At 40.2% G+C, this 27,178-nt stretch overlaps 1 protein-coding gene across 13 annotated transcripts in view; it reads right to left on the bottom strand.

The window, feature by feature from the left end:
• The window catches only part of APBB2 (amyloid beta precursor protein binding family B member 2), a 301,427-nt gene that overhangs the window by 201,191 nt on the left and 73,058 nt on the right, over positions 1 to 27,178 (bottom strand). For 11 of the 13 annotated variants that reach the window (XM_081154831.1, XM_081154827.1, XM_081154826.1 and 8 more), the window contains exon 3: positions 10,699 to 10,804. The exons of the other annotated variants lie outside the window; for them this stretch is intronic. The gene's annotated coding sequence lies outside the window, so the exon portion shown is untranslated. The remainder of the gene's footprint in view (positions 1 to 10,698; positions 10,805 to 27,178) is intronic. 13 annotated transcript variants of the gene reach the window in all.

Consider the following 27,178-nt stretch of genomic DNA (forward strand, 5'->3'; position numbering starts at 1 on the left):
CAATCTCTATTGGATTACATAATTTCTCAAACACCTTCATAATCTACACAAATATGACAAAATATAATTAAAATGTCATTGATTTCAGCAATATCACACAATGTAAGCTGATAGTCAATGAAGTTTTACGGAAAGTATAAAATGGTGAAATATTGTCTCTTATTTGAAAAAGCGGTAACTGAGAGCGAGTCAAATGAAATATCAATGCTTTAACACTTACTACAAACACAGCAGTTTCTAGTAGGTGTGGAGCAGGAATGAAGCATGTGACACAGTTACTGGCAACAGGGAGCTTAGCATGTTGGAGAAACATGATACATGGAACTCTGGACAAGTACTGGATCACAGGCCTCTTGGAAGGTTCAGACGTGAAGGAAAAGAGCTTGGATAGGAACAGGGGCCATTTTCTGTCAGATGATTAAACCTATCATGTGACATGAATATGTCCACACCTCTTATTGTTAGAGGCTACCAATCAACAATGCTGAGTGAGTAATAGTCCAGTGTATATATGTATCACAGTTCCTTCATCCATTCAGCTGTTGACGGACACTTTGGTTGCTTCCATGTCTTAGCAGTTATAAAAATAATGCTTCAATGAACATGAAAGTGCAGATATCTCTTCTAGATAATGGTTTCATTTCCTTTGAATATATACCCACAGGAGAACTGCTGGATCACATAGTAGTACACTACTATTTTTAATTTTTTGAAGAACCTGCGTACTGTTTTCCAATTTACATTTCCACCAACAGTGCACAAGAGGTCCCTTTTCTCCACATCCTCACCAACACAATTTTACCTCTTGTCTTCTTAATGACAGGCGATCTAACAGGTCTGAGGTGATCACAAAACAATTTCTTAAAGACTCTTAACTATAATATATGCCCAATATAGTTACACCAACTCACCCCTGCCCTAGGAAAGAAACCTCCCAGGAGCAAGTATATGGAAGTTCTTGTACTGATACTGAACTTTTTGATAGTCGTGGTTATGGCTGTCCCATCCCTGTGGAAGGGGTTGGCAGGGGAGGGGAACCTTTTTTCTGCCAAGGGCCATTTGGATATTTATAACATCATTCGAGGGCCATACAAAATTATCAGCTTAAAAATTAGCCTGTTATATTTGGTCAAACATTTCACTGAATTTATTGAACCAGTGGTTGCCTTGGCAGGGCCTGATAAAATTATTTGGGGACGTACCCCACCCCTCGGTTAGGGTCTGCCCTGTGAGAGGTGGAGTTCCCAATGTTAATTATCCTGGGAAGAGGCAAAGCCTGAGATAAGAAATGAGAACTAGCAAGGAAAGACTTGGCAGAGGAAAAGGGAAATCCTCCTTCTGCCAGGGCTTCCATCTCTTTGATGCTTAGGCTCTATGTCTAGATGTGGGGACAGTCCCTTCTGGGTTGGGCACTGGGGGGTCTAGGCCTGAATATCTAGTAACCAATTTTATGAGACTCATGGTTTTGTTAAAAGTCAACTCAAGTTTTATCTGCTGTAGGGAACTAAGGACATGTTTCCAGATTACTGATGGAGTAGAAAATGGGAAAGCAGAGCTCCCAAAGCACCATCACACTGCTGGCAGCAATGATTAGCAAGGTCCCCAAAGAAAAGTGGAAACTTTGAGACAGGAATCCAGGCATGAAGCCTAGGCTCACTCCATCATACGAAGGTGGTGTCCTTTCCTGATCATCTCAGAGGAGAAAGCATTAGTTTACAACTAGGAAACACAGTGGGTTTCCTTACAAATCATCACAGGTCAAGCACAGATTTGTTGATACTGACAATGCAGATTGATATTCAGTGAGTGAGAACCATGATGACCATCCAGAATGTTTACAGCCAGAAACTGGTTGTTACCTATTTTGAATCTCATCCTTCCAACAATAATTCATGCCTCTCTATCCTCAGTAACTGCTAATGATTCCTAAGACTGGGAAAACACTAAACTTTGTGTTACATGCTTAGTGTTTATCCCAGATTCAGGAATGAATAAACATTAGATCAATAAACTCTAAGCAACAGATATTATTACTCCCATTTTATAGGCTAGAAAGCTAAGGCTCAGGGAAAGAACTTAACCCACAGATAGCCGGTGGCAAAGTCCAAATTTAATTCCAAAACAAATGGAATTTTAGGACTGTATAGAAACAGTCCCTCTACTCTAGAAATCTACCCTCCTATGAAAGATAACACTGCAGGGAACAAGAAACAATGGGGCTGGAAGATAAATGCATCACTATCTCATAAAATATTAATATGGAAAGATTAGTCATAAGCATGATTTTAATCCTATATACTGCAATTACTGTCAAGCATTACCTGAATACCTAAAGCTTTTACATATATCTCTATGACAAAACACTAGTTTGTTTCTTTAAATTCACATATATAAACTATAAAAACCAATTTAACCCTATTTATTAAGAGAAAAATCCCAACATACATTCTATTAATACCCTTGAATTCCCCATGTGAATGGCTCATTTGATTTAAATATTTCAACAAAAGACACAATTTAACAGAAGATTTTAGGGCAGGGGCTTAGTGGGGGAAATCTGAATATAACCATTTTCCATCCAGCCATTTCTTTAAATCTCTGACAAATCCTCTGTTCTAAAAAATTCTTTTACTTTCTACCTAGAGAACAAATGAAAATGCATCTGAATTCAATTACCATTGCTGTGGAAACACTGAAACTCTACAACAAACCTAGTGATGATGCCAAGATTTTCTCAAAGAATGCCAGATTCCCTCAATGCTACCCATCATTGTGATAACCTTCAAATGCCCTTTCTCATATGGCTATGCCAACCATTAGTTGTAATTAAAGTTCATTTTGTTGAAATCAACTTATTTCACTCTACATCTGAGTCTTTTCACCTACCACTCATTTTCTCTTCTTTCTAGTTATTATAAGAAATCAGACACTAGCCTAATATGTAATTTTACTGGTACTACATTCCCATTAAGTTAATTCCTTGAAGTAGTATGAATGCCAAAAAGGTTTTCTTTAAAGACAAAGAATGCCACCAATTCCCTTCTTAGTAGGGTGGCCATTTAATTTATTGTCCAAATCAGGATACATGACATTGAAAGGGAACATTATGAAAAATAATAACAGAAAACAGGCATAGTCAGGATTGTCCCAGCAAACCGACATGTCTGGTCACCTTACCGAATATTGTACTTAAATGCCAAAAAATCTCAAAAAATGAAGTAAAGACGATGGCTGGAAAGAGGGTATACAGGGTTCACGTGTGAGCAGGAAGGAAGAAGAATCTAATTAGATCAAAGGGAGGCTGCGGTCTCTCAGGCACCCGAACTCAATGACATGTCCAGCTTCCCTAAACACAGCTCCTCCCCGCCTGGCCTATTAAAACAGTTTGCACATGTGAGTTAAGTCCACAATAGGTCCTGTGTTCTCCTTGCTTATTTATTGGTTTATTTTATTGCCAACCTCACACTCCTCCTTGATATTGCCTAGCTTATCCCCTCCCTGTGAGCTTCCTTTCCCTTATTTGATTTCCCATCACTGAGCCAATCAACCAGACATACTGGCACTTGCTACATACCGGGCACCGTGCTAAGTACCTCCTATATGAAATGGGAATCCAAAGCTGAAACAGATACAGCCCTGTTATTGCCAGGTAATTTTCCAATTTGTGTTTGCAACACTTCATTTATAACTCAACAGAGTTTCACTCCATCTTCCATTTCTGCCTGTTCTAAGCAACCCAAGCAAGGGACACAACTGCAGAGTATTCTAGTGAAGTCACCCCTCTGTTAGTTGTAGATAATTTAGCACATATACTGATGTAAAAGAATAATAAACTAGCCCAGCCAGGCGTGGCTCAGCGGTTGAGCGTCGACCTGGGATCCAGGCGATCAGGGTTTGGTTCCCGGTCAGGGCACATGCCCGGTTGTGGGCTTGATGGATGACTCTCTCGTCACTGATGTTTCTGTCTCTCTCTCCCTCTCCTTTCCTCTCTCTGAAATCAATAAAGGTATATTTAAAAAAATAAATAAACTAAACTTTTGTTAAGGTGTCAAAATTTCTACATCTTAAAAAATTTTATAAAATCTCTCCCAACCAAGACCCTGCAGCTTTGGGGAGAGCAAATGCTCTTTCTTCAACCCGTTTCCTCCTGGGAGCTGGTGAGGAACTGACCGTGCCCGGCCCACCACTGAATCTGCAGCACTTTGCGCAGTGTCTGGCTCAAAATGAGCACTCAATAAATATCTGCTGAGTAAATGAACGAATGAAGGGTTCACGGTTAACCCCTTTTTTTCTTGATTCCAATCCCTCAAAATCTTTGCTCCAGTGATTATCCCCTCTTAAAAGGCAGCCCTACTGTAGTAACAGCTTTGGGGTCAGCCAAAAAAACCCCATATCTAATCCCTGGCCACTTAATAGCAATGTAACCAGGAGCAAGTTTTCTGATCAGTCTCTATGCCTTGTTTTTCTTATCTATAAAATAGAGAGAGCACTAGCTAGTTTGCAAGGTTTTTGTGGTATTTGCTAGATTTGAAAACAGTGTAAGGGGCCAAGCAGGAACCACATAAACATGAGTTGAATGAAAGAATAAATTGCTATTCTGTTCTGTGGCTCCAGATCCAAATGTAACCATCAAAATCTAATTTGCCGAAGCTGATCTTTATTCAAACAACAGATATGTACCAAAAGCTATTACACACAACTGGAGTCTGCTGCTGAACATCAAAGGAAGAGTTTAACATCTGCTTTCAAATGCAGGAAAGCAGCAATTAGTTTACAGGTAAAAGGGAAAGGTGTGCAATCCGATTTTATTTTCCCCACCAAAGTATCCTTGTATTACAAGATTACCAGCTTGCAGCAGACTGAAGCTTTTTTGCAGGGGTTACGTAGTGGGGGAAGGTGACCCTGGAAATGGTTTTTAAATTCCACATTTATTGACAGCTCCTGCTTTTCACTGTGCAGAACACACAAGCCAAGTTTGCCCTTACTCTAAAGCGCAAAACTAAGCCGTCAACAACTGCAAGAACAACACTGGATCTGAGGAGTATCTTTATCCGACTTGCTTGCTCTTCTAATAATCCAAGATATAAAACCTCAAAAGGGCATAACCTCATGAGTCTGTGTGCAACTTCACATTTACGAAAGAAAATAAACTCTGTGACAGACAGGCAGACGTACGTTTTTGCTGCAGAGCAACGATCTGACCCCCATTCTGTTTTGTGTTCCCATCAGGTCAAGCAGTGGCCCATGGCAATCAGAAGCTCCCGGTGCTCTATTTCAAGTGCCCCTGAACTCACCACCTACCCAGGCCATGGGAGCTGTTTAGGGGCCCTTCCCTTCCTCTTTTCCAGGAGCAGCAGCAGAGACAAGCTAGGAAACTTCCCCAGGGCCTGGTTTCCTTTCTCACAGCTCACTAGTGCTGCTCTTCTGGAAGATGAAAGAAACCTGAGTTTCTCAAAGCCCAGAGGCAATGTTGATCTCGAAAGGCATTTTTCCGTTTTCTTAAAAGCCATCACTTCCTACTCTCCTCGGGCAAACGGAGCATGGAGCACAGCCTAACCTGCCTCCACAGAGTTCATGAAGTAGGTGTATTTGTGAGTCCACCTTCCCCACCAGCTCACCGGGGTCAGGAAGATACTGCATGAGCTTTGAAGTCAGATGGATGGAAATTGGATTCCTAACTCAAATATTTTCTAGCTGTGTGAATGTGGGCAAGTTTCTTTCCCCCTTAGCTTCAATAACCCCCAACCCCAGGAAACAGACCACTAAGTCCACCTCCAGACTCAAGCCTTAGGGTGCATGGTTATTTCTTTGTCTAGTCTCTATTATTTTTATAAGCAATTAAAAAGCAAGTAGAGCAGCTTATTGTGAAGTTTTGAAAAGGCGCAGGCCCTCTCTAGGCAAGCCCAATCCCAAGAGCACAGAGCTGGATGAGTAACGTGCTGGACAGTTTCCAGCCCCCACCACCCATCGTTACACATACCCTTGCGCAGTGAACAGTGCGAACACCTCACAGGGCGGCCCTGAGTCTCCAGTTTTCCCTTCCTCAGTCTATACCGCAGACCGCGCCCATGTGATCTTTGTAAAATTCCCCTCTAGTTATGAAATTTCTCCTACTGTAAAATTCTTAGTGATACAGCGCTTAGAAACTCCAGATCCCTAACATGGCACACATGGGGCTTCCTCACTGTGGCACCAACCTGAGCCCACTCTGCTCCCCAGCCCGCCCCAAGCGCAGCCGCTCTGAGCACGCCAGCTTCCACTCCTCCACGCCTTGGCACGTGTTTCCTGCAGCCTCTACTGTTCTCCCCCTTTGTTTTCTAACTCAGCCCTCAAGACTGGCTTCACTGCCAGATCTTCGGTGCAGCAAATACCTTTCCTGACCCCTCAGCTGAAATGACTGCCCCCTCCTTGGCAGGCCCGGAGCATCTGTGAGTCCACCTTCCACACCTGCTCACTGGAGTCAGGAGGATACTGCATAAGCTTTGAAGTTACATGGAAATTGGAATCCTAACTCTAACATTTTCTAGCTGTGTGAATGTGGGCAAGCTCCTTTCTCCCTGAGCTTCAATAATCCCCAGAAATTACTGTGAAAGTCAAGAGATTTAATGCTATGGCTTCGTACCTGTTCAGACAGTGAAGCCACACTAAGGGCAGGATGCCATTAAATCTTGATATATTTTAAAAAGTTAAAAATAAATCAAGTAAATCTTGATATATTAAATCTTGATATATTAAATTATATCATGTAAACTAAAAACTACTCTACTAGGAGAAATTATGACTACATTATATGTATACAAGTTTCTAAATATATAAAAATATGTATACACACACAAACACATGTTTTTAGTTTTTATTTATTTGTTTATTTTTTTAAATATATCTTTATTGATTTCAGAGAGAGGAAAGGAGAGGGAGAGAGAGAGATAGAAACATCAATGATGAGAGAGTCATTGATCGGCTGCAGCTCGCAACCCGGGCATGTGCCCTGACCGGGAATCGAACCCTGATCGCCTGGATCCTAGGTCGACGCTCAACCGCTGAGCCACGCCCAGCCGGGCAACACATGTTTTTAAAATCATCACTCTAAATTTATCGATTAAACGCTTACTACTTTTTTAACTTTTTGTTCATTTGCTAATTTAACTTAACAAGTAGTAGCAGATACCAAAAGTTTAATAAAATATAATGGGAGAAAGAAACTTAAAGATTAGAAAAGTCTATTCATAACTTACTTTGGAGGGGATGGGTCAATAAATACCATTACTCAATTTTAGTGGCCAAACACCTCATCTAAGAACATCCGGCCCACTACCTGCTACATGGTACATGCTGAATAAATGTTATTTGAGTTCTGAATTTGAAGTTCAAATTAAGTTCCTTGAAAGCAAGAGCATATCTCATTAATCTTTGAATAATGAGCTCTTAACACGGCGCCTGGCACACAGTAGTTGCTCAACAAATGTTGGCTTAATAAATAAACTTAAACTTAAGAAAGCATGCAAAGGTCTCTAAAACATTTTGCATCTCCAATTAGTCTGAATTGCAATTTACTCCAACACATTATATTCCAAAGTCTATGAAATGTTCCTTCTGTACCCATCACCTTATCTGAGATACTGAGTTTCTTGCGAGGAAGAAATATGTAGGCAGAATCCTTCCTAAAGCACAGAAATATTATTGAAGACAGCTAAGCAGGAGGAACATGTCACCTGCACTCTTGTAACAGAAAAAAGGGACCAAAGAAGACACATGCTTTATACATAGTACCTGTCAGCCAGTGACACCTACAATTTTGAACCCATATTTAGTCCCACAAGCCTCCTATTCAGACGATGTCTGGTTACAGTAAACACTAGAGAGACTCAGAAGGGGAGTCCTAGTCTATTCTCTGTTTGCAGATGAAAAACCTACACCATATACTTCACCTATTTATACTCCCTCTAACTGAAAGCCGGGGTAGCTTCAAATTAAACAAAAAGCTAAGATCCAGTAGTTTCACTTTCACTAAAATAATATTGTAGGTAAATATTTATTAGCATAGGGCCCTGGTTGGGTGGCTTAGTGGGTTGGAGCATCATCCTGTACACCAAAAGGTTGTGGGTTCGATCCCCGGTCAGGGTGAGTACGGGAGGCAACTGATTGATGATTCTCTCTCTCTCTCCTCCCACCTTCCTCGCTCTCTAAAATCAATAAAAACAAATCCTGGTGAGGATTTAAAAAGTTACGTATTACCATAGTAGTTCACTATTTGTTGTTAAATAGGGGGGGAAAAACCAGGATACCAAACCATTTGTAGCATATGTATGTATTACATATGATAATATTTATTTAATTTTAGAATTAAATAAAAATATGTATGTATTAAATAAGATAATAAAATAGAAGCTGTTTTTTACTTCTTAATAATCCATGGCTAATCTTTCAAAAGTGCATCTATATTTTGTCAACGTTACCGACTCAAGTTTCCAGAAATCTACCTCAAAGAATTAAACACAATGTTTGAAAGAGGAAAGATTTTGAAAACATACTCGTGATTAAGAAAAAAATAAAAGTGGAGGACAGAAGGGAGTTAAAAAGAAGTGTGGAGGTTATCTGCGTTTCTGAATTTTCCCGAAAACCGTGAGCTTGCCTCCTCGGAGAGAAATCAGTCCCCAATACACGTTAAGCACCCCCGAGAGCCTACAAAACACTGTCAGCAGGTTCTCTCAGGACGAGTAAATTCCGAGAGGCCTCCCCGCCCCTCCCTAATGTTGACTCCCACGTAACTGTTTCTTCAGGGCTGGATTTATGTGGAGCAACTTACGCTCTACCACCTTCTTCTTCCAGTTTTTAACTTAAAGGTGAATTATGAACATCCATTGGTGCAGATAAATATTCACCTATGACATCAGGTTTAGTGAGCAGAGATCTGTTTGCCACAGTCCCTCTGGTAACGCAGTGTCTGTCTTCAGCTTATTACCGTGATCAAAAGTCCTCTAGTTACCATGCCTCTACGAAATGGAAGGATGACTTTTACAACAATGTCACAAAGGGAATATTTTGGTCTAATGGAAGAAAAATATTTCCCCAGAGACTATATTAAATTTTCAAGAGATGCTAAATTATTTGAAAGGCAGTTTAAGCAGCTTACTTTCTGAGGCTAAGTTATATTTCCAGTCTAAACACCACTGCAAATATCTGGATCCTGAAGCCCAGAGAATTAATCTTTTCTCCTTTTCATCCCATTTCTGTGAATAGATTGGTGACTTCCAGCATAATCCTCTTTCAAATATCCTTCCGAGATGGATTAACAACTACACCACACAGGATTTCCTTTATTTGAAGGTTAATACATGAATACAAGACCACAAAATCTAACTAAATAAAAGTTGCTATCGTTTTTAAAAATCCCATTGCCAATAGTATTTCATTACTGCAATATTTCACTGTAACAAAGTAACTGTTTTTGGAGAAAATTTTCAAAGTCCTTCCCTTCAATGAACTTATATTAGCAGAGGCTTGACAGCACTCAGAAATTATATTCGTGGTGTGTGTGTGTACTCTATGTGTGTGTGTGCATAATATTTTTTCAGAACAAATATCTTATTAAAGTTCAAATAGGATTCACAATGAAAGATCCTTACCTTATTATTGTAATTATTACAAAATAATACACAATTATAAGTAAATTTATAGTAAACATAATAAAATCTGACCTTATTATTTAATGCTTCTATAGAACTTCTAGAGCAAAGTTCTTTTATGCCTTGCTTTATTTTAGACATGTTTCAGCTACAGTAGCTCATCTGTACTATCAGAAATGTAGAAGAGCTATAAGACACAAGGTACATACACCTACTTTAGAAAACGATCTAGTAATTAAATGGATGAACAGTTCCTATTGCCAATCATATTATTCCTGGAACATGCCAGAAAGGAGGGTGTGTGTGTGTGTGTGTGTGTGTGTGTGTGTGTGTGTGTGTTGCTTTGCTTGCACTCTTATGGTCCATTCATGCTCCCAAGCACTATCTACAACAAAGTACACTGACTGTATTATCTTCAAGGCCCATTTTACCTTTTCAAAAAGATCAGAGAATAAAACTGAACTTTACAGTCTCAAGTAATTTTTTCTAAAATATAGCAAAACCATTCATACACATATCTCAATTAGCGTGTCTTAAAGTACTTCAAAAAGGTATAAATAATAAAACTGGCAGGTGCATCAAATCTTCCATGACCAAGCTACATCCAGAACTTATTGAACAAGTGACTCTACATTTTGTTTTCCTTTCCAGACAAGAAAAGAACCAAATGGATTTCATTCTTATTCTAAAAATTCAGAACCGAAGAGCCTATATAAAAGTCTAAAACACCTGAAGCTCAAAAAACTGGACTCACTTTTCTGTCACACCACATTACATTCCCTTATCTTTAAAGTTTAATGCATTTAATGCACATCTAATAAAAGGCTTTATCACAACCTTGAGGGTTCAGTTTCTGAAACCCAAAAGAAATGGCACAATGCAGAGAGTCATCCAAATCTCTTTAGGTTTTCTTAAAAGGTTTCCTGAGTCCCTTTCCATGTTTCAACTCCATGAGACTACATAAAACTTACAAAGCCTGGAAAGAAAATAGAAAGGCTACAGGACGACTGTTAACTGTCTGAGAAAAGTATAACAAAAAAAATGTTTTAAAGCAAGTTAGAAATTCACTTACTTTTCCCAGGTCTTTGGTACAAAGCTCAAAAGGCAAGTTCCCTTTTCCCACAAAGTCTTGTTAATTAATAGCAATCACTCAGCAAGGTCAGGCAGCCCAAATAGATCTAAAAATTGTGTAAAGGCAAAAAAGTTAAAATTCAAAGTCAGATTAGAAATTAACAATCAAAACACCCCATTGCTATTCAGATTCCCTCTGCATAATTAAAATATAGATTTCACTGGAATATCTAAATGATGAGATCTGTTAGCTACTTTTCTTTCCCTTGCTAAATCTAGATGGTATTTTGATCTGTTGTCTTATTAAAGATACTAAAGCAGAAATCAGCAAGGCTTCTTGGCAACCATTCATGGTAAAAATGTCCTTCTCTGGGAGTCATAAAAAGCAACTGAGGGAGGATCTGGACTTCTAATTATACTGTGACTTGGGAGGGAAGGTTTTCAGAAATCACACCTGCTCACCCCACCTTCCAAAGATGAGCTCATCTCACAAACACAGTTATAAACAGAAGTGAATACTAACAAAGAAAACCTGAACAATTTTAAATGCCCTTCAGATGTATTCCCTTAAGCACCCTTCACTGCAGCACGTGGAAATAAGAAAAGTCCTGTTAACTTCTTTCTAATAAAACAGAAAAATCCAAAAATGCTGCACAAAAATAACCTCACTTAAAATGTAAGCTCCTTCCCCAGCAATGCTGTGAATGAGAACATAGGTAATAACTCACTCACAAGATTACAAAGCTCGAGTCGGTAAAACAGATGCCACAGGTAAACCATAATCTCAAGTCTGCACTCTCCCATTCTGGGCCTTACCTTAGATGCAATTCTAGGAAGAGAAATGAACTCATCTATGAGCCGCAAAAGGTAGACAAATAGGCTAGTTAGAAGGAGGCAGGGAGAACTGCTACAATAGCAGTCATAACTGAAAAGCACAGAGAATCCCAGAAACATCACCAGGCATCGCTTATTATTACTGCCATTGTCACTGCCAACACTTCCACAGTGTTGACTCTCACGCCAGATTCTTCTGTTTTACATGTACTAACTCTATGTAGGATAGAGGCAAGCAGAATATCTCCTACACATCACCGTGTTCCACACAGGGTACTCAATTCTGCTAAACCTTGTGTTTGTTCCAAGACTGATAGAGTAGGAAGCAATCTGAGCGTAACTCAAATTTCACATTTGTTTATGGGTGATTTCATTGCAAGCAATGCTAGGTAATAGCAGAAGATTGAATGCAGGTGGAACCCAGCTGCATAAGGATACATAGAATGCAAAAAACCCATGCCTCGAACATGCACCAGCAATCTCAGTTTCCACCAGTGCGTATGAGCCACACCCATCTGCATCGGGAGCCCCAACTTTCCTTCTGATTCCAGGTAACCCTCCTTCAACCGCTACAGAACAACTCAGCAGCTACAACCCTTCCAAGCTCTCCGTCCACAAGAGGAGGTCAGGACTATGTCAAGGTAAAGTACCATATGTATTCCTTAACCACCTAATATATGTAAAATTGTGCTACAATTTTTATTCAGTTTCTATCTTATTTTTTTAATGTATCACTAGTAAACACTGATAAAGGATTTTGAGTGCTGTGTTCCTGACCCCATTTATCCCATAAGTGTTGTGGGTTCTACTGCAAGATTTTGCATAGCATGGTGGTTTTTAGAAATACATATATCACAATTTAGCAGAACTGACTGTACAATAACTAGTGTTTATATGGATGCTTGTGATTTAAGCCAGAAGGAGTTAAATTGTGATTTTTCCAATCTTTTCATTATGTTAAAGGGAACAGCAGCATATGTAATACAATTTTAGGAAGATTCTCATTCACAATGTTCACAATTACCAAGTATAGACCCTTAAGGATCACTTTCAGTTATGTGAAGAATTTATTTATGAAATGTTCCCTAATGGTGGTAGATAAATAAGGTATTACCACACCATTCTGTACAGACCAAGATGATTCTTATAGATTCTTGCATATAAGAGGGCTTAACCGTAATTGCTGGAAAGGGCAAACTGAACTGAATTACTTTCCATTCCTTTAAACGAATAAGTTGAAAAAAAGACTCTGAATTTATTCTGAAAAAAAGTATGATATACATAAAAATATGTACTAAGAAGTTTTCTATTATAAGTAATACCATTTCAAGCAATTTGAAAAATTTAAGTATCTAACAATGGATAAATAAATTTTTAAAATCTGTAAGGTATTTAATGAAATGGGAAAATGTTTTTAAGCAGTGATCGTGGGAATGCAGACTATAATGCAATATGTTCAATATGGTACCAATTTTGTTTAAAAGTATATCTAGAAAAAAAGACTAGAAGTAAAAAAAAAGTCAACACATGAATAGCTGCTAACTAGAAATAATAGAATTAGCGTAGAATAATTTTTACTTTCTTTGCATCTCCCTGTGGTACCCAAATTTTCCATAATAATCACATCTACTTTTCTAATTAAAAATAACAATATGCTATACAAAAATAAGACTAAGGCATTTGGTGGGAAAATCTCTTTTTATCTTCACTTTAATTTCACATGCAAATCTAGACAACAGAATGAAGGCTGGCCCAGGAGCAAGGACACCAGAAGCTTTCTCCACAAGTATTAACAGATCCAGTCTTAGGACTGAACCCTTAAAAGTATTTTCTATCTCGCAGTTCAAGGGCAACCCAGTCCCAACAGGGATGTTCAAAGTATATAAATCCATTAGAGTCCAAAATATAATTTACTTTTACTGGAAAAAACAGTCATGGACTTAGTAAAATCCAGATGAAAGATTTTTTTTAAATTACATAATTGTACACAAGCTGTCTTAATGTCTGAAAGAAATTTTTTTCTGAATGAAGAAATTGTGTTCTGGATAAAGCTCCTTTCAAACAAGATCAAGATGAAAGGAATATAAGGAGCAATGGATTTGGCCATAGGGATGAAGGCTCACTTGGGCAGTTTTAAATAGAAAGTAAGAAAAGAGAGACTGATCTCTATGACCTCCAAAAGAAGTCAGTTATATTAAAATGTTCCCAACGACAAAATTTGACTTTGAAAATAATCCATTTGCCAAAAATGGTGACTCCTTAGTCATGGGCGCACTTAGTTAAATCCCATTCGCTGACATCACATAAGAACTGAATGGTGAGAGTACTCAAGAGTCAAGGGACAATTTGGGACAATTTGGCCCCCACACACACCTGAGTTCACTCACCTATGCTTGCTAGCAATACATTTAAATGACGTGACCCTTTCCATTTTCAGTTTAACCTTCCTCGTGTACATCCAGTAACTATTTTGTGTAGAGCAGTTGCTTTACTAGGACTCCCCATTCTCAAAAATGTACTAAGGATCAAAAGTCAGTGTGTGTGTGTGTGTGTGTGTGGTTTTGTTTCATAAAATTACAAAGCATCTGAAACACATTCAATGTATACATCTGAATAATAACCATATTCCTGCTGCACAAAGCATAGATGTAGTATAGTCTTTGCTTTTTTGTTTTGTTTTTTTATTTCCAAAAATGCTGACTTCATTAAAAAACAAACAAAAACAAAGCCCTTCTGTTACAAATCTGCTTTTGTATTTTTAAGCATTCTCATAGGTTCCCCAGTAAATGGAAACAAAAGCTACTGGCATCGTGTTTTGTTTTGTTTGAAAGAACAGAATAGGCAAATGAACATTTTAATTATGCTATTATATATAAAAATAGAGCGCAAAGGAGATATTGAGTTCCAGAAAAATCAGTCGGTTCAACTTCAAGATCCCCCTGAGAGACTATCATTTTATCAAATGCATGCTGATTACTGTGGAAAATAACTTGGAAATTCTTGGTTTCTGTGTCTCATGAGTTGCTGCCTAAAATGCTGTGCATTATGCACCTTTAATAATTTGCAACCAAATACTATAATCAGCAAGTAAACTCAGATACCAGATTCAGTTGTGATTACTCAAAAAAATCTATCAATTTTTATTTTTATTTTTTAAATGCTTAAATACACACCCAATCTCTCCATGCCTCACACTGACTGAAAATGTAGAGCATCGAGGAACTCTCCGTACGAAACCTGTATTTCCTAAATTGGTCTAAGAATTAGCATATGTATAGCTCAAGGGAATACAGTCTGGTAGCATTACCGGATATTAAAAAAAGGGCAACCGATGTTTTCAGAGTCTACCTGGAAAACAAGCAGAAATTATTTTCTCAGGCTCTCTAGTCTCTCCCTGGGCAGAATTCCAACATAATCTAAATTGGTCTTTGGCACCATCTCACGTCATTTTTTGCATCACTGTGCCACCTCCGGTCCAAGCCCAAAGACCTTCACTTTCAATGACCTCCTCCTCTCACTGGTCCTTTCCATCCAAGTTCTAAACTCCTAATGTCTCCACGGGAGTATATTTTAGCAGAAGTTCTGGGGTTGGGGAGCTTAAACAAATGCTTAATGACTTTTGAGTTTCTCTGGATTATATGCATTTTTTTTTTAAAATTACCCAGATCTTGGTTTCTAAATACTTCAGCTCTTTGGACAGTATAGTTGGGTACAGGCCTGAGCTAAGGAAAGTATAAGATAAGCCTAGAACATCTTACTTCGCCAGAAAGCAATGCCAGAAGTGCTCCAATATTAATGCAGACATGACAAAAAGGCATAGGAGCTGCCTCGAAAGGGCACCCACTGGTCATCGGTTTGGACAAAAACAAAATGATATGGATGAATTAGGACACATTGAATAAAAAAGAACCATAAACCCACAGATAATCATGAAAAAGAAGATAGTGAGAAGTTCATCTTTATCAAGAATGTGACCTAATAAACACCAAAGAAGAGCAGAAATAGAAAATCCTATTTTGTAGCCAGTGAGGCAATAACTGATTCACTCAACGATCATTAATGGATGCTAAGACCACGAGGGAAGGATGGATACTCACACAGCCTTGGAGTACCGCCCCGCAGATGACTTACCACTTACCTAAGGGAATTGGCTCCTTGAGCTCAGCTATAGGACAATCGAACTTGTGTCTCCACAGGAACTATGTGGTATGTTCATCAAAATGCTTAACCAGTATCTAATCATAAAGTAACAAGCTAATCCAGATTGTGGTACTTTCTACAAGACAACTGTTTTGTCATTCATGGCACTGATATCTTCTGAGATAACAGTGTCAGGAATGACAAAAACAAAACAAAAACAGGTGACTGTTCTAGATGAAAGAAACAATAACACAGGGAATGACTGTTGGTGATTCTTGGATGAGGAGAGGGGTTACAAAAGACATTATTGAAATAACTGGGGAAGTTTGAATAGGTGTTCAAATATTATCTATATGTGAGATAATATTTCTTGGTGATAAGAGTATTATGGGTTATGTGGGATAAAGGTCATATCTCTACAACGAACTCAAATGGTTTAACAAAAAAAATTTAAATGTGTGTGCGTGTGTAAAGAGAGAGAGACAGAGGGATAGACAGAAACAGACAGAGCAACAAAGCAAATTTGGCGAAATGTTCGCATCTTCTATGGCAGGCTAGCCATAGAAGTATAAAAACTAGTAACCATGGTTACTTGAAGGCTGTATCTATTCCGTATAAAGAGAGATCATAAAGGAGCTACGGTTGAAAGGGAACTGAGACAAATAGGGATACCAGTCCACTGGTGGTAGAGCATTTACTCCGTTTTCCAAAACACTTTTTCCATTTCAGAATTCAGAAAACTTTTTCCAGTTCATTTCTGTTCTGTAGCAATTAATGGTTGTTAGCTGGGAGAAGATTGGAAAGGACAAGAAACCCAAGGGAGAGGGTGACAACGGGTCAAAAGGAGCAACAGGGAAGTTGGGCTCTCCACCCATTTTGAAGAAGAGGTAGGTCCCAAGGTTTTAAAAGCTCTGCCTTGTTTCCCATCCTGATGAGAAACCCTGTGTGGGTGTGGACGTTTCCAGTGAGGCAGAAAGAGCCCCTCTGCACGATGCATACGGACCAAACACCCCGACCGGAGAAGGCTGAGCACTTCACCCTGTGCCTGCCCAGGAAGCCTAGAGCCGGGCGCGCCCCTGAACCACGAGCCATGTGAGCAAACACGCATCCCAGACGGCCTGCTGCCCCAAACCAGTGTGTCTCACCCAGAATCCTGCCCCACCCCCAAACTCCATCCCTGGCTCCTGTCACCTCTTTCCCTGGTCTATCCAGTCACATCCTCCCTTCCTCATCTACATCCTCAAAGCCACATTGGCCACAAGGTCTCTCCTAGCCCGGCAGAAGTGACCTCTCTTTTCTTTGTTCTTCCTCAATATTTCTGAAATGGCACTCACTTGGCACTTTTAAATATATACCTGCCACACGGCATTGATTCTGCACACACTGCAAGCAAGTGCTTTCTGAGTAGTTTACATTATTTAAATCACTGCAATTCCGAGTAGTTTATGTTATTTCATCCCTATTTTACCCAAGAAATGGCTACTCAGACAGGTGAAATAAACTTGTCTAAGGCCATGGAGTTGTGAAGCTAATATTCAGACCCTGCTCTTAAGGTTCCACCCTAATACCAAAGTGCTTCATATTGTTACTTATAGTTTTAAACACCGTCTCCTGTCCCTGAATCCAGCAAACCATCCTTGAAGGAAGGGACCCAGTTTATCCAACGCGGTTCTCTCTCCAGAGCCTAGCACCTCATAACTCATGTTCATTGATTCATATGTCAAGACTCAGCCCAGAGACCATTCATCTTTCTGACTTGCAGCCCCATCCCTACAGAACCAACCACTCTATCCTCCTGGCCCTCTGCACGCTTCTACTGCACTATATGCAGCAAAGCCTTTTTTTTAAGTTGAATGTATTGGGGTGACATTGGTTAACAAAGTTACATAGGTTTCAGGTGTGCAAGCCTGAACTGCGGGGTGCATGCCAGCCACACGTGCGCTTGGAACACAGTAGGCACTTAACGAATGCTCGCTGAATGAAATGTTTATGCATGAGACAGCTGGGTTTCTCAACTGGGTTGCTATGCCTTGCTAAAAAAAATTTGATCTCGTTTTTTATCTTTACCACATACGGAGGAAGTTATTTTAGGCCAAAGTGGCAGAGGGGACATGGAGAAGGGCAGAGAGCAGGTCTTGGCCCTTTGGGTCATACCCACTTCACATGCTGCCCTGGGTATGCTGTGTTCTAGAGTTTCCAGCTTTCAGTGTATGTATAATATCATTCAATACAAATTATGATTCATTATGTCTGAGATAGAGCCCAAGAGTTGGCATTTCTAACAAGTTTCCAAGGGATGTCAGTGCAGGTGACCCACAGACCGGACTTGCGAGTAGCAAAAAGTTCTAGACAGTTATAGCAAAATTATGCCCATTTACAGAGAGTGACAAGACATTAACCAACTGTTAAGGCTAGTTACCTCTAGGTTGCTTTCTGCTTTTCTATAATTCCAAGTATTCTATAATGACTCTTGCTGATGGAAATAAAAATTTTAAATGCTATATATACAATGCATAAAAACCTGTACATTTGGGCATTTTCACTCTGCATGCCTACATCTTTATTTAAGCAACAAATATATTTAAAAGGACTAGACTTGGGAGACAACAGGTTGGTGAATTTAGCAACTCCCTACATGCTCATTTTAACATGCATATTAACATAAAACAGCAATACACTTAACAAGCAGTCACTACCGCAAGCATTGTTTTTCTTAGGTTCCTTTCCCTTAAGAGAAAGAGAAAGAATCCATTCAGTTGGAATACAATAAAAGACAAACCAAATTAAGGACAGAAAACAAAACAAGCAGGCGCTACACTGAACCTCTTCCAACTGGGTCAATAGAAACAGCGTGAAAGTTAAAACCGAGGAGAAACGTGCTCTCAGCAGAGGTGGGCTGGGATCCACAACAAGGCTAGATGGAATCAATTAAATCAATTAAAGCAGCACGCACTGTGCACCTGCAAGTGAGGTAGAAGGAAATGATCCTCAGAAGAGCCCCAATTCCAAAGTATAACAAGGAGAGATCATTAGGAAAAGGCAATTAAGGGCGCACATTTGCAAGAAAACATTCCCCAAATGCCCAGCTCCCCTTCGGTGGAGTTCCAAAGGAGGCCAGGATTATTCTGCAAGTTATAGAAGCTGTAGATCTGGCAGGTGGGCATTTCACACCCACTCTAATACCTGCATCAGTTCTAGACACTTGCCCAGCCATGCCTGTCTGTGACTCAGGGAAGGCCAAAAACAAAGGAGCCCCACGCATTACCAGGGCAGGGCGTTCCTGGTTGAAGCGAAACTAACCAGGCTCTTATCCACTGCTTTCCAACCCAACTCTCTTCCAATTTCCAGGTACGAGTTTCCCATCACAGACTTCATGTATTCATACAGCAATTGCACCCACAGTCCTAACTGGGGCTTAAAGAAATATTGTGAAACTACCCGCAAGGATTAGAGCTCAGTGTCTGCAAGGCATATACATACAACAGAACTGAAAATCACTTCTGTGTGTCTACACAGTAGTATTTAAGGAGGTGGTTTCATATCTTTGAGGTTTAAACACACTGGACATTCAGCTCAACTGGAAACAATGTGTCATCGTATCTGTACTGAATTCTGTGAGTCTAGTGCCAGACTACTCCAGACAAGTAAGCATATGCTGGTTATTAAAGTGTGATGGCTTGAGATTTCACAACTAGCACCAAAGTCATCATCCTTTCTGGGAGAAATCTGAATCTATTTGGACTTTCTTACATGTATTTTATTGAAATTCGGTGTGGTTTTTATTTTGAATTACATAGATAATAGATGGGGCAGGAAAGGGGAAACCACCACAATCATCTCAGTGTCTCAAAGCTTAAAAGGCTTAATATCTTAGTTGGAATTTTAAATTTAAAGAGATTTAAGAGGCATGATAATTAAAAAAGGAAGTAATACATGGTCTTTTGCTTGGATTCTGGTTTAAAAAATGATTTTCATGTTAAAGACTTGGGGGACAAATTTGGGAAATTTGACTATGGACTGTTATTAAATGATATTTCAGGACTACTGTTAACTTTGTTAAGTATCATAATGGTAGTGTGTTTACTTAAGGCAGTCTTTATATCTTGGAGATGCTTGCTAAAACATTCAGGGGTAAAATGTCGTAAAGTATCATTTATTTCAGCAAAACATAATATGTATAAATTTATACAGATGAAATAAATACAAAAGAATGTTAATAACTGTTTAAAGTAGATGGGGATTCTATGGGTGTTCACTGCTCTATTCTTTCTACTTTTTTCTATATTTGAAAACTTTTAGCATTAAAAGTTTAAATTTATACCAATAAAAAACCATTTACGACCTTATAGTTTTATCTCCCTTGTCCTACTGTCTTGCCACATTAGACTACAGTCCCCCTATAGTGGACGATTTTCTTTCCTCCAGAAGACATTCTGTCACCTCCCCACCTCTGAACTTCTGTGTATTATATTCTCTCAACCTGGTATCTTCTCTCTCCAGTCAAAGTCATTTTGGTAAGAGCTGATTTATTCTTTTAGTTCCACTTCAAACGCTGCCTTTTCTAGGAAAACTTCCCTAACCCCCCAACTTCACGCCTCTCCATGGTCTGACTCCCCATACCACTTGGTACCTCTCATCACACTGACTGCATGCCACCCTGCACGGTAAAAACTGGAGCCGACACTTACGCAGAGCTCCCCGTGTGTGAGGCCCTGGTCTGCATACTCCCGCACATGTTCTTTCATTTACTCATTTTACTCCTACCCCACTGAGGTAGAAACTGTTATCACCCACTCTTCACAGGTGAGGAAACAGGCTTTGCAAGGCTGGGTAACTTACCCAAGTCACAAGGTGAGTAAATGGCAGTTCCAGGCTTCATCCAATGGAGCCCCATCTGCTCCTGAACTCCAAGCACTAATGTGCATGTCTTTTGCTGGGTGGCCTGATCCTTCCCTACTACATATAACACCCAGGGGCAGGCAGAACACCTTATTTATTTATTCCCTCAACCAGTATTTGTTGAAAAGCCACTATTGTCAGGAAACAACGGCTCAATGTGATGGGATAAAGCAATGAGTGGAATAGGGCAGTTTTTGACCCAGATAAAAAAAAAAAAAAAAGAAAATTTGAATAAACTATGGACTAATAATAAGGTATCAATATTGGTTCATTATTGTAGCAAATGTACCATATTAATGTAAGATGTTAAAGTAAGGGAAACGAGATGGGGGGTATAAGAGAACTCTATAGTATCATCTCAATTTTTCTGTAAATTTAACAAAGACAAAAGACTGTGACTATGAGGCTGGTTTTCCTGATTAGCTCATACTCCACCTCTCAGACCAATTCCAAAGAAGAGTGGTCCAGTCATCTTTAGCACAGGGTGTGATGCTGAAACGTGTGGATGGGGCCTATTTGGGGACTGAATTCAAACTAGGATCTCCAGCTGAATGTATGGCATGTGTTTTTAAAACCAAATCTCATAGCCCGGCCGGGCACGGCTCAGAAGTTGAGCGTCGACCTAGGATCCAGGAGATCGCAGTTTGATTCCGGGTCAGGACACATGCCAGGGTTGCAGGCTCAATCCCCAGTAGGGGGCCTGCAGGAGGCAGCCCATCAATGATGACTCTCTCATCACTGATGTTTCTCTCTCTCTCTCCCTCTCCTGTCCTCTCTCTGAAATCAATAAAGATATATTTTTTAAAAAAACAAAACAAAAAAAACCCTAATCTCATACATTTATATCCCTCCCCACATACAACACTAACATGTTCCATGCTCCAAGTTCTCCAGCTTAATTCACTACCATTTAATCTCTATTCTCAGGAAGGAATTTACCACAACTCCTACTTCTCTAAGTCAACTCAAGTTCTTAAAGGAAGTCTCTTTCAGAAAGACTCTAGGAAGTTCAATTAAAAAAAAAAAAAATAGTGTTAGTATTTTTTCCTTAAAAATCAGAGTCCCAATTCTCAAGTACTATAGCCACCTCACACCCAGAACATTAGGCATCTGAGAATTAACATACTCAACCATACCATGCCTAATTCTTCCCCAAAGAAGAGAACTTTCAGATCCCCTATCCAGGGACTTCCCTCCACTGTAATAAATGACTCTCTCCACTGCGTTTGTGAGATCTGCTAGACTTCCCCATATAAACACCTTCCATGTGGAGCTAGCCTAGTAGATCACCATGATTTATAGTAACTATTTTAGATCAAAATCCTAGAAAACCACAGACAAGCCAGGAAAGACACAGAGCATGACAAGTATGTAAATATTTAACTGACACCATTTGATAATATTAACCACAATAATAAGCAACAGCACTGAGTACTTCACTGTTTACAGTGCATTTTGTCATTTAGTCTCATAAAAGTGCTGTGGCACCGGTGGTAAAGATATCACCATTTTATAGATAAGGAAAATTGAGGCTTATCATTGAAGCCAGAACTCATTCACATCCAGCACTGCTGACTTTACCCCACTCGGGAGCCTTGCAGGCTCGGCTCAGCGCCAGCTGTGCTTTTGCTCTCTCCAGCCAGAAGGACAGGCGCTCTCTCCCCCTGTAATTTTCCACAGCACTGTCCTCCTCTCTGGAGGCGCGCTCTCTCTCTGCAGGTCATCTGTCTGTTCATGCATTCGATCTCCTGAGCAGAATTACAGACCCCAACTCAGGACTAGGGCCTGGCCTGGCTCATGCTTACAGCCCCTGCATGCTAACACCATGCCTCCCACAGGGCGTGCTCCCCAAACCCACGCCCCACGCCCACATGAATGATCCTGAGCTGCAAAGCTTACCCGTGGGCAAAAGCCATGAAACAAAAACATACCCTGTTCTGGTTCCTGAAAACGAATGGGAAGTTCAAGATGACTCTTTTTGCTTGAGCTTGAAGCAAAATAAATTATGGTTCTGTTTTACAACACGACCGATAAGGATAACCAAAAATAGAAAAGAGAAAGAGTTCCGTTTTCCTCCTGAGTCCTCAGCGAGGCCTCCAATTTGGGGAATGTGCCACAGGTCCTGGTTTTCAGCCAGATTCCAGAAAAAGCGGAGAGGAAAATGAGCATGACCATCCATATAGCTTGAGTTCCTCTGACAGGAACCACCCTCTACAAAATACCCTAAAACCGGCGCACGCACATTTCTCTTTCTATAGACTTGTTGGCCAAGTGCACCATTTTGTTATTAGAACCTTTGATTCTCAGAAGCTAAACCAAATGAAAAGTCAAGTATTTTTAAAAGATCAAATCATTAAAAAGAATTCTTCTCTGCCCCCTGGTATGAAATATAAAGCTCCTGACTTCACACAGAGAGGGACTAATTCAGAGTTAACTGCTCCTGCCTGAAAGGAAACTGAAGGCCTCCAGTGTGCCAGGACATCACAGAAGTTGCTGAAAGAAGCAGTTGACTGAATAGTACTTCTATGTCTTCAAAGTTTTAATATGTCCAACGGTGGTAAACTAAAACCATCGGGATCAAAGAGGCTAAAATTCAATGCTTGCTTTGTTTGTTTTTAACCAGAATAGCCAAAACTGAATATAGTTCACCAAGGTTTTAATTTCTGCATCACTGTATTTTTCCTTCTGTGTCCAACTATAAAAGAGACTTTTAAAAAATAATAGAACATTTAATTCTACCATTTGGCAACACATGTGCTTTGAATTTTTTTTATCAGAAATGAGAGATGAGGTGTGTAGAGCTATCAAAATCTTTCCTTGTATACCCAATGGCATATACTGTAAAATCAAACACCACTGAAATCATTAGAAATGCCCTCAGATTTCACAGTTAATGAATTGTTCCTCTGCCCTCACTGGAAAAGTGATTACAGAATACCAGAGGGGACTTAAGGGGGTGTGTGCGTGTGTGTGTGTGGTCTGTGTACACACTTACGGGTGCTCATCTGTGCTGTGTCTGGGGGTGGGGTTAATGTGGGGGAGGGCAGGCATCAGAGCTGGAACTCACAAAAAGTGTCTTAGGTGTCTCCTAAGATCCGATTCCACTTGCCCCTTTGCTTTTCTACCCTGTTCTTTGCTCCAGGTGGCTGACCATTTAACAACAGACCCCCTTGGGTTTGGCCAATGGAGAGGCTCTCACAGGAGGGCACCCACAAGGGAGCAGAAAGAGGGAGAACAGCTCCCGCCCTGCAGGGTCCTCTCAGGTCACCAGTCCTGTCAGGTGGCCACTACACACAGTTCTCTGCCTCGCTATAATCGCCCCTCCCTCACGCCCGAGGTCCAGAGTGGAAGGAGCTTGGCGGAGACAAGCCCCAGGGCACTGCACTGTCCGTGTGGTTCCCCGACACCCTGCCCAAGTTCCCAATTTGAATGTGCCACCTGTTTCCTGATGGGACCTGAACGACTATGTAGACCTAAGCCTTTGAATACTCAACTAATGAGACAGTGCCCTGTAATTAGTACTGGTTTGATCCCCTTTTTATGACAGTCTGACATCACTTATGTTAAAGAAGAGTCATTCCACAATATTTCAGAGCCTTTTAAAGCTAACTGTTTTGGCTGGTGTACTGACATGTTTTTTGGTTGGTTGGTTGGTTTCTTTAATCCACAAAATGTCATCATCTGTAATAAATTTCAGAGTAGTAGAAACATACTTGTAGCTTAAGCAATCCTTTTTTTCCAGGCTTATTGAGGTATAACTGACATATAAAACAGTGATATTTAAAGTGTACACTGTGTATTATAGAATTGTACACCTGAAACCTGCATAATTTTGTTAACCAGCATCACCCCAATAAATTCAATATGATTTGTGAATATTTTTACCCATTTGGTAGGTTGCCTTTTCACATTTTGTTGACGGTTTCTTTTGCTGTGCAGAAGTTTTTTAGTTTCATGTAGTCTCACTTGTTTAAATAATCCTCTTAAAAATGTAAGTCAGATCAGTTCAGCTCTCTATTCAAAACCTTGTCATCCCTCTCAGAAATAAATATTTTAGGTCCTTAGTCTGCCCTTCGGTACCCTTCATAACCTGTACCTCACTCCAACCATATTATACATACATATTTGGCTTCACTTCTGCATCACTTGTCCCTTTGTTCACTCTGCTCTAGCCTCAAGGGTAGCTTTGCTGTTTCTCAAACATGACAAGTTCACTCCCACCTGAGGGCCTTTGCCTTGCAGGTCCCTCCACCTAGAACGCCACTGTCTGGGTCTTCACCTCACTGACTCTGGCTCGTCTGTAACTGCTGCGGAAGGCCCCTGCCCATCACCACCTCTCAAGCAGCCCTCTCTTGCTTCCAGCTCTCTCTTCCCTTGGTTTTCCTTCACTGTGCTTGTGACGCTGATATATTATATATTTACTGGTTATGGTCCATTTTCTCCTATGAGAGTGCATGGTCCCAGGAAGAAGGGGGCCCTTTCTTGTCCATTAGGATCACTGATCACGCCCACTGCTGGAACAGTGCGTAGAATACAGTCAGCACTCACTAAATATTTGTTGAATAAATGGAAGAAGTGCTGATCTGCTCTCTTAAGGACTGCAGTTAATTTTCCCATGACAAGGAAGATGTTCAGTGGCCAGCTTTCGAAGATGCTACGGAAGGGATTTGTTTAAACTAAAAGAGGAGTTTATGCAATAATGTGCCATCCTACGTGAAGATTCTCCACACTGCACATCAAAACCAGCAAAGTACACAGTAAAGAATCAGAAAACATGAATAAATTAAACAATTGTTTAAACCAGGGCAGCAAAGTTTTCTGTAAAGGGCCAGACATAGCTCACACTTTGCAGGCCACAGAATCTCTGTTACAACTACTCAACTCTGCTGTTGAAACATGAGAGCAGCCATACACAATACGCAAATGAATGAGCACAGCTGTGTTCCAATAACACTTTATTTATGGACAATGAAATATGAATTTCATATAATATTCAAGTGTCATGAAATATTATTCTTTTGATTTTTTCCAACTATTTACAAATGTGAAAACCATCTCAGGCTTGCGGGCCATGCAAAACACAGGCAGCAGGTTGGATTTGACCTCTGAGCTGTAGCTGGCTGACCCCTGTTTTAAATCATTTCTAAGGCTGGTTTTGTTTCTGTAGACAAAATACATCTACTCCATCAATCTGCTGAATATCTACAACTAATTAAGCATGGAATAACTGTAACTGGTAAAGAGTAATAAGCTGGGTAAACCATTTACTGGGTGAATAAACGTTACTAATTCATTCATTCAGGATTGTCTTTCCACCCAGATTTTTATCATTTTCAAACAAATTCTGATAGCATCTTTTTCTTCATCTAAGTTTCTTATCTTCCACTCTAGTCAAAGCAATTTCTCCTACTCTTTCCTTTATCAGAAAGGGGAACTGTAACAAAATCTTAGGACAAAGAGGATGGCTTCCCAGGCTTTGGAGCAAGGCAGATTCCAGTATAATGTTTTACGATAAAGTGAATACTGTGTTGCTTATACTTTGCTTTCAAGTGCTTTCAAACACACCCTGTTGTGTGGGCTCTGGAATGAGAACTATTTTGATTGCAGGTGCTGCTAGAATTCAGAGTCATCTGTCCCCATGAGCCATAAAATTTGCTGAAAAGGCCAGGCTGGGAGATGCCGTGGCCAAAACATGTTATTTCATAACTTAAAGCAGAAGACTTTAAGTTTCTCTCAATTAGAATAACAGTCCCATCTCTGTTACATAATAGCAATATATGAAAATAAGCAATCTGAAGAACTCTTCTTGGTATTACTCAGAAGAGGTATAATTCACCTGAAAGACGTCTATTTGACCCTAGATTCACAGTGGAGAACGGCAACACTTTGCTTTTGGTCTCCAGATGTTTTAAATATCCTGATGTCAGGTGTCCCAGAAACTCAATCAAGAAGAAAGTTCTCAACATTTACACCCCTCGCTTTCTCTCACACACTGCTTATTATTCACCAAACCCTGTTCATCCCACCCCTGGAGTCCTTCCCCAGTCTCTTCTGGTCTCTCCATTCCCACCACCACAATCGAGGTCATTTTTGTTCTCAACTATACCACATCCCCTCTAGAAAGTGAAACCCATAAAGCAGGAACAATGAACTGCTCACTTTTGAACCCCTAGCACCTAGTACAGTACCTGACACACAGTAGGAGCTCTAGAAATATGGGGAGGCAACACTCCTGTGCATGACAATCCTGGCCCCACTTTCCATTTCTAGTCCATCTTCAGTCACTCCCCACCACTGACACCCTCCCGGCTTCACAGACACACCCCTTTGCCATGAACACCTCCATGCACACTCCATACTCTGGTTCGCAATGCTCCCTTTCCAAGGCCCACCTCACCCCCACCTATGGGCCTTGGAAAGTCCAAATCCATAGTCTAGGCCTGACGCAGAAGGGAGAATTACTTGCTCCTTTACTTGGTTTGCACCGAACTCTGGGCACACTGTCCTAAGTCACTACACTTTGCTTTCTGGCTGTCTCCCCCAAAAACAATGCGCCCTGAGGGCAGGACTTAGGTCCTTCTTTCCTCTTGTCTCCTCGGTGACTGACT

The sequence above is a fragment of the Miniopterus schreibersii genome (assembly GCF_964146895.1).
Source record: "Miniopterus schreibersii genome assembly, chromosome: 1".
Taxonomy (NCBI): Eukaryota; Metazoa; Chordata; class Mammalia; order Chiroptera; family Miniopteridae; genus Miniopterus; species Miniopterus schreibersii.